This window comes from Tasmannia lanceolata, unplaced genomic scaffold (assembly GCF_043159265.1).
Source record: "Tasmannia lanceolata isolate RefF3 unplaced genomic scaffold, GAP_Taslan_0.1 ptg000013l, whole genome shotgun sequence".
Classification (NCBI taxonomy): Eukaryota; Viridiplantae; Streptophyta; class Magnoliopsida; order Canellales; family Winteraceae; genus Tasmannia; species Tasmannia lanceolata.
The window spans coordinates 14,913,052-14,920,779 of NW_027518690.1; positions in this window are offsets into that span (position 1 = coordinate 14,913,052).

The following is a 7,728-nucleotide window of genomic DNA, read 5'->3' on the forward strand; positions in this document are numbered from 1 at the left end:
ACGGGCATATTAGGGTGGTAGCGCCGTGTTATCCGACCATAGACAGTGTCATGATCAATATAATCAAGTGAATGCGTCCCATCTTCCGGCCAAAAATAGTGTAAGAGGCCCTCATGGCTAATCCCAAATACTGTGGCAAAAGTCTGATAGTTGAGTTTGATGACAGTTTTCTTGATCTTAGATTCGATTTTGAAGAAGGAAGGGGAAATAGTGAGATTGGCATAGAAGAGACGCACCAATCGAGGGTAAACGGGTTCGTTGATGTGAAGGATGGGTGTCCAATGAAGAGCATCAAATTTGGCCTTTAAATCAAAATTTTGAAGGACAGGGGGATCAATGTACTTACCGGTGAGGATGCCCCTAGTGCCGACGTCAGCCCAGAGTTTCTTGGCCTTATCCCCAGTGAAATAGGAGTTGGCCACAACCTCGACAGCCACAGCCTTGGCCTTCGCCTTCTTCCGTGAAGGCCCTTCTTCCTCCGGAAGTACTTCAGGAACGTATTCGGGGTCTTCAACTTGGGAGGAGCCTCCGATTTTGAGATTTTTGGTTTTAGGAGGCATTGTGAGAGGAAATGTGGGTGGAGAGAAAAGTAATATGTAAAGAAGAAGAGAAATAGCCCTAAAATGGAGAAAAAAATGAGAAATAGAGAAGGGAAGAAAGAAAAAACGAAAAAGGGGTGAAATGCTAGGGTTTTAGGAAGAAGAGAGGGATTTGGAAGGGAGAAGAGGGTTTTGGAGGAAGATGTAGGGAGAAAATGACGGAGAAAAAGAAAAAGTAGAGTTAGGGTTTGAAGAGAAGTGGAAGGAAGAGGGAAAGAAGAGAAGAAAAGTAAAAAAAACGAACCGGGTCCAGGGTTATAACGCTCCTGGGCAGATTCTCGGAGTTCCGAAAACAGACATAAATTTTTTTTTCTCCTGGCCCTAATCTCAGAGCTCCGAGAAAATTTCTCGGAGCTCCGAGGTTAACTTGGACGAAATCTCGGACTTCCGACAAATTGTGTCGGACTTCCGAGAACAGACGGATTTTTTTCATATTCTACTGGCCCGAATCTCGGAGCTCCGACTTGAACCTCGACGAAATCTCGGAGTTCCGAAAAATTGTCTCGGACTTCCGAGAACAGACGGATTTTTTTAATTTTCTACTGGCCCGAATCTCAGAGTTCCGAGAAATTTTCTCGGAGCTCCGAGGTTAAGCTGGACGAAATCTCGGAGTTCCGAGAAATTGTCTCAGACTTCCGAGAAGCTTTCGAGGTTCCCTCTGCCCATATTCTCGGAGCTCTGAGACAAAATCTCGGAGCTCCGAGACTTATTTTTTCTTTTTTTTAATTTTTTAATTTTTTATGTAAGGAGGACATAGCAAGTACAAACCATGATGTAAATGCATGAATTGTCTTTTGCCACACAACCTATTTAAATTGTGGCCCATCAAATGGACGTTATGGATCATCCTATGGTGTGGGGTGGACAGTCCATTTGGAAAGAAGGGGGTGGCTGTTGTAAGAAATGGTGTTCAATTTATCAACAACTTTGAGGAAGAATTTTATTCTTCCCAACAGTTCAAGCAACCAAACAAAACCGGAAATTTATTTTACCGGGATAACTTTTTTTCCCACCAATCTCCCAGGGAGATTTTTGTTCCACAAAAGTCCCAAGAACGGGCAATTTGGGGCTCTATCAGACAATGTCCTAACATTTTCACCTACAATAAAAATATAAATACCCGGAAAAGCACAAAAAATAGGGGTCCCATTGCCAACTATGACGATGAAAATAAAAACTAGAGAGAATAACCACAATTAAATACAAATAAATCATATTTCCATCCAATAGAAATATAAATTCCCCCAAAACTTTATGAACAAATATTTGATGATTTTCAAAGTCCGTTACCATATTTCGCAATGAACCCAATGCCACAACCACCATCACTTCACAGAACTTGATTTTTAATTACAAATACATAGTTGTAAGTATGCTGAGATACAAACAAACCCTCCCTCTGTGTCTCTACAGCCTGCTTTCTATCCTATACAGATGCGCCCAACAATTACAAATAAATTTACCCCATTTTACGCCATTTTGCTTACAAATAGACACAAAACTTCACTGCAAAGACCATCAATGTCCATCCTGTTTACAACATCCATGAGAACCTCAAGAGCTCTTCTTCATTTTTCACTCATATATCCCCCTTAAGAAAATCGCCACAGTCCCCGAACTCTCCGCGCAAGAATCTTTCGCACACCTGCAGCCGATAAGCGGGAATGTCACACTTGCTGAAAGTGAATGGATCCTTTGCATACAGATGGTCGATCGCTTTAAGCACGAACAAACCACAGTCGAACCTGAATAACAACGGTTGTATTGAGCGAATCAAATTCATACCCTAGAAAAATAAACATTTAAATATACTGACCCATTGGCCTGTTGTGGGAAATTGTCCATCTGAGCATATTGAAAATGGTCTATATCACAGCCCCTTTCCTTGAAGTACTCCTTCAACAACGCTACCTGCAAGTGGTTAACATTGACAGGTTTAGGAAACATAAGTGTTATACGTATAGATTTATAAGTAGGAAAACATTGAAGATGCTAACCCACTTACGGTCAATCCTGCTCGTTCCTGGAACTCCATTCCTTTACACGAATTGCATTCGTGGAAGATTTTGGTGACCATATCGACAATGAGAAGAACCCAGTGGCTGTCTTGACATAATGGTAATAGTACCATTTGTACTGCTTCTAGCTGGTGGTCTATAAGTCTACCGTTGAGAGCGTCCTTCACCGTCTTTCACTTTTCTACCCTCAGCTCCTCAGTCACTTCGCTCCCCACTGCAGTAAGAGTTCCCTAAAAAAAAGGAATTCAATGGGATACTACAGATATAATCTTATGTAAACTGAAATGTGGGATGATAGAAATTACACTTATATGTACCACCGAAGGAACGAAGACAATTCCGCCCCTAGGATCTGCTAACCCATCCTCGTTAGAGGACTGTACGTGCTTCCCATATATATCCACGATCTTCAAGGAAGAGAAGTAAATGTCAGATGTGAGGTAATGTAGATTTTATTGATAAAAAATGACACTTACAGTGCCAGTCAGGTATTGTCTGACATTCCAAAGATGTTGTAGGTCTTCGGCTATTATGTGTACATCATCCTTTTCCATGAGAATATCACTGCAGAATTGTATTAAATTGTTAGTTAATAATTTTCATTTATGATCACCTTAAATCATGGTCTAATATAATTCACATCTACTTGCCTTTTCTCATGCTTTAGGAGTCTCTCTATCAGAGCTGTTCTCCTTCCCTTAGGCAACTTCCCGTCATCCCGTTTCTTCTTGGGGGGTGGTTTAGGTATGTTGGGGTCGTCCCCCTCTTCCTTCCCTTCCTTCTGCCTTATCTTTCGGGTCTTCCCTGATAAGTAGGGGCTTTTTCTGGCTCTCCCAGGTTTCCTACTTCTTCCATCCATCTTCACACCCCTTATAATGCTCCCTAATTCGGAATCCAGCACCACTTTCAGCTCAACTTCAGTAGATGGTGCCACTTCTTTCCTCACCTCCATTTCGAACAATCGTTGCAAAGGTTTAACGATCACCCCGTGTGTGGTGCCGAATCTTTCTTCATGTGACTTGGGGTACTGAGACGATACATCTATTAGGGTGGTGGCTGCATCCATGTCACATCCAAGGTCAGCTAAATCCGTCCAATCCTCGCACAGTTGCGAAGATAATCGTGCACCTTGAGATGCATTTTCGCCCTTCCTCTCCTCCTCAACCCCCTCCATTCTTCCCCCTGTCCCTTCATTTGTTCTCTGCATACGCTCCATTCCTTTTTTCAATTCCTCCTCTATCTTTCCCACATCTTCCTCTCTTTTTCCAACATCTTCCTCTCTTTTTCTTATTTCTTCACATGCTGCTCTAATCATCTGCCACTGTCTATCGACTACATCTCTCTCTCTCGCCAAAATTTTTATATGCTTCCAGTCATCTTCACTACTTCCTTTCTTCAATCACTTTCTACTCCCAAAACTATCCCCTCGGACTCCAACTGTTCCTTATCAGCTTCCATTGTCTCCTCAACATCCTAATGTTTAAACATGACAGTCAATGATCAAATTTTAAATATCAACAAGTAAAATAAAATAACGTACGCAACATAGTCCTGCTCGACTGCATTACCTCATCCTTTAGGTACTGTGACTTCTCTAACAGAGATACTTTCAATGTCACCAGCACCTGAATATTTGGAAAACATAGTCAGTTAATAAGATAGTAGTATTGATATATACATTAACAAATTTTTAATATCTCACCTCCGATTTCTTTATCTGCTTTTGCTCCACTAATCGATATGTCTTTGATTCGTTTGCTTTCCAGTCCCATTTAAGCACACGTGGACGAGCAGTTGGATTGGTGGGAATCCAAAATGTGGTATGCTCGTATAACCATACCTGCATACATATGAAACACCATGTTAATCATACTATAAACAACGCAGTTAGAATATTAAACGTCATGAGTCCATATTACCTGAATCACCAACGAGCAGCCACCAAGGTACCTGCCACCCTTGCTGACTTTGTCTAGGTAATCTACGAGCCAGTCATACACTGCCATTGCCCAATTATACTTCCCAATCTTTCCTATGTCGTCGATGTAGGGCCATAATAGCTCGTCAGCTCGATGTGCACTTTTTGTGAAAATGACAGAGGAAAAAAGATGCAGGAGAACATATTTGAGGGTCTTCTCTATCGAAGCTTGATTTTGTTCTCTAACTATTGCTGTAATCTCATTCTCGATAACCGATGCCTTCACGTTGGCCTCTGGAAATGGCCACCCAGGGACTTTAGGTTGGGGTTTTGTCCTGTCGAATGACAGAACCCTCACCACCTCCATTCTCTCTCCAGTAAGTGGCAGTCCTAATGCCAATGCAACATCTCTTGGAAGGAAGGGGACATTTATACTCCCTAACGTGAACGTCTTACTGCCAGGAGTCCACTTATCGTGGATAGCTCTTACGAGAGGCTTGTGCATGATAATGTCCTCCATGCCAAACAGATGTCGAAAATGAGTCTTTTCTATGGCATCAAAATGGACTGGCTTGAACTTTATCCTGTCCATTGCCGATTTGAAAGAAGCTGGAGAACATCGTGCTGGGACGTATGGAGCCTGCAAAATAAATTACATCGCCAAAATATATGTGGAAAATGAATTAACTTACTATGATTGATACAATTAACAAGATACACACTTACATGTGTTTGTCTCTTCTTCACAGCTCCCATTTTCGTCTCCTCCCCTTTTACACTCCTTTCTGACCTTCTTGGAGGCTTTGTTACTTTCCGTCTATCACTCTTTCGCATCAACATCTTTCAAGGCTTTGCAATGGCTCCTGACCGGATAAAAACTGTATGCCAATGAACAACCAAATCAAAATCATCGAGATCAATTCATAACCCAAAAACTCAGTTATATTGACCATCATTAAAATTCTGATCCTCATCATCTCTAAAAGAAATTATGAAGAAAATCAATAAAATCCAACCCATAGCATAAACTCATATTCCCAATCACTACTATTATGAAGAAAAGCTAGCAAGCAAACCAACAATTATTACAATTCTCATACTAAGCTGAAAATATGTATCGTGTCTGTAACCCCATAGAGGGTCATCAACTGCCCACCATGGTCCCCAAGTTCACAGAAAAGGGTTTTCAGCTACTGAGGTGGGGTTAGTAGTACCTAAAGAGGGTTTTGAATGGCAATATAGGGGAGCTCTATATGGTATTGAAGAAGGTGTTATGGGTCCTTAAATGGGGTGGAAGAAGTCCCCATAGAGGGGCCATCAACTGCCCACAATGGTCCCCAAGTTCACAGAAAAGGGTTTTCAGCTACCGAGGTGGGGTTAGTAGTACCTAAAGAGGGTTTTGAAGGGCAATATAGGGGAGCTCTACATGGTATTGAAGAAGGTGTTATGGGTCCTTAAATGGGGTGGAAGAAGTCCCCATAGAGGGGCCATCAACTGCCCACCATGGTCCCCAAGTTCACAGAAATGGGTTTTCAGCTACCGAGGGGGGTTAGTAGTACCTAAAGAGGGTTTTGAAGGGCAATATAGGGGAGCTCTACATTGTATTGAAGAAGGTGTTATGGGTCCTTAAATGGGGTGGAAGAAGTACCCATAGAGGGGCCATCAACTGCCCACCATGGTCCCCAAGTTCACAGAAAAGGGTTTTCAGCTACCGATGTGGGGTTACTAGTACCTAAAGAGGGTTTTGAAGGGAAATATAGGAGAGCTCCACATGGTATTGAAGAAGGTGTTATGGGTCCTTAAATGGGGTAGAAGAAGTCCCCATAGAGGGGCCATCAACTGCCCACCATGGTCCCCAAGTTCACAGAAAAGGGTTTTCAGCTACCGAGGTGGCGTTACTAGTACCTAAAGAGGGTTTTGAAGGGCAATATAGGGGAGCTCCACATGGTATTGAAGAAGGTGTTATGGGTCCTTAAATGGGGTAGAAGAAGTCTCCATAGAGGGGCCATCAACTGCCCACCATGGTCCCGAAGTTCACAGAAAAGGGTTTTAAGCTACCGAGGTGGGGTTACTAGTACCTAAAGAGGGTTTTGAAGGGCAATATAGGGGAGCTCCACATGGTATTGAAGAAGGTGTTATGGGTCCTTAAATGGGGTAGAAGAAGTCCCCATAGAGGGGCCATCAACTGCCCACCATGGTCCCTAAGTTTACAGAAAAGGGTTTTCAGCTACCGAGGTGGGGTTATTAGTACCTAAAGAGGATTTTGAAGGGCAATATAGGAGAGCTCCACATGGTATTGAAGAAGGTGTTATGGGTCCTTAAATGGGGTAGAAGAAGTCCTCATAGAGGGGCCATCAACTGCCCACCATGGTCCCCAAGTTCACAGAAAAGGGTTTTCAGCTACCTAGGTGGGGTTACTAGTACCTAAAGAGGGTTTTGAAGGGCAATATAGGGGAGCTCTACATGGTATTAAAGAAGGTGTTTTTGAAATCCCATTTCTCCACTCCACAAATTGTAAAAATAAAAGCCTAGCATAAACAAATAGCAGACGAGCATTTGCATTTATTTAACTCTGTAGGTGGAAATGCGGTAAGTGATATGTACATGAAATGAAATCGCATTTCTCCATTCCACAAATTAACGTAAAAAATAAAACCCTAGCATAAATTCAGAAGATGGTCCTGAAGTTCAAAGTCATGGGTCTTCAGCTACAAAAATGGGGTTACTAGTACCTAAGGGGGGCTTCTCATGGGCAATAATATAGGGGAGCTGTGCATGGTATTACAGAAGGGATTATGGGCCCTCAAATAGGGTAGAAGAAGAATCCATGGAGGGTCCATCGAATCCAGAAGATAGTCCTGAAATTCAAACTCAGGGGTTTTCAGCTACATAAATGGGGTTACTAGTACCTAAGGGGGGCTTCTCATGAGTTTTCAGCTACCGAGGTGGGGTTATTAGTACCTAAAGAGGGTTTTGAAGGGAAATATAAGAGAGCTCCACATGGTATTGAAGAAGGTGTTATGGGTCCTTAAATGGGGTAGAAGAAGTCCACATAGAGGGGCCATCAACTGCCCACCATGGTCCCCAAGTTCACAAAAAAGGGTTTTCAGCTACCTAGGTGGGGATACTAGTACCTAAAGAGGGTTTTGAAGAGCAATATAAGGGAGCTCTACATGGTATTGAAGAAGGCGTT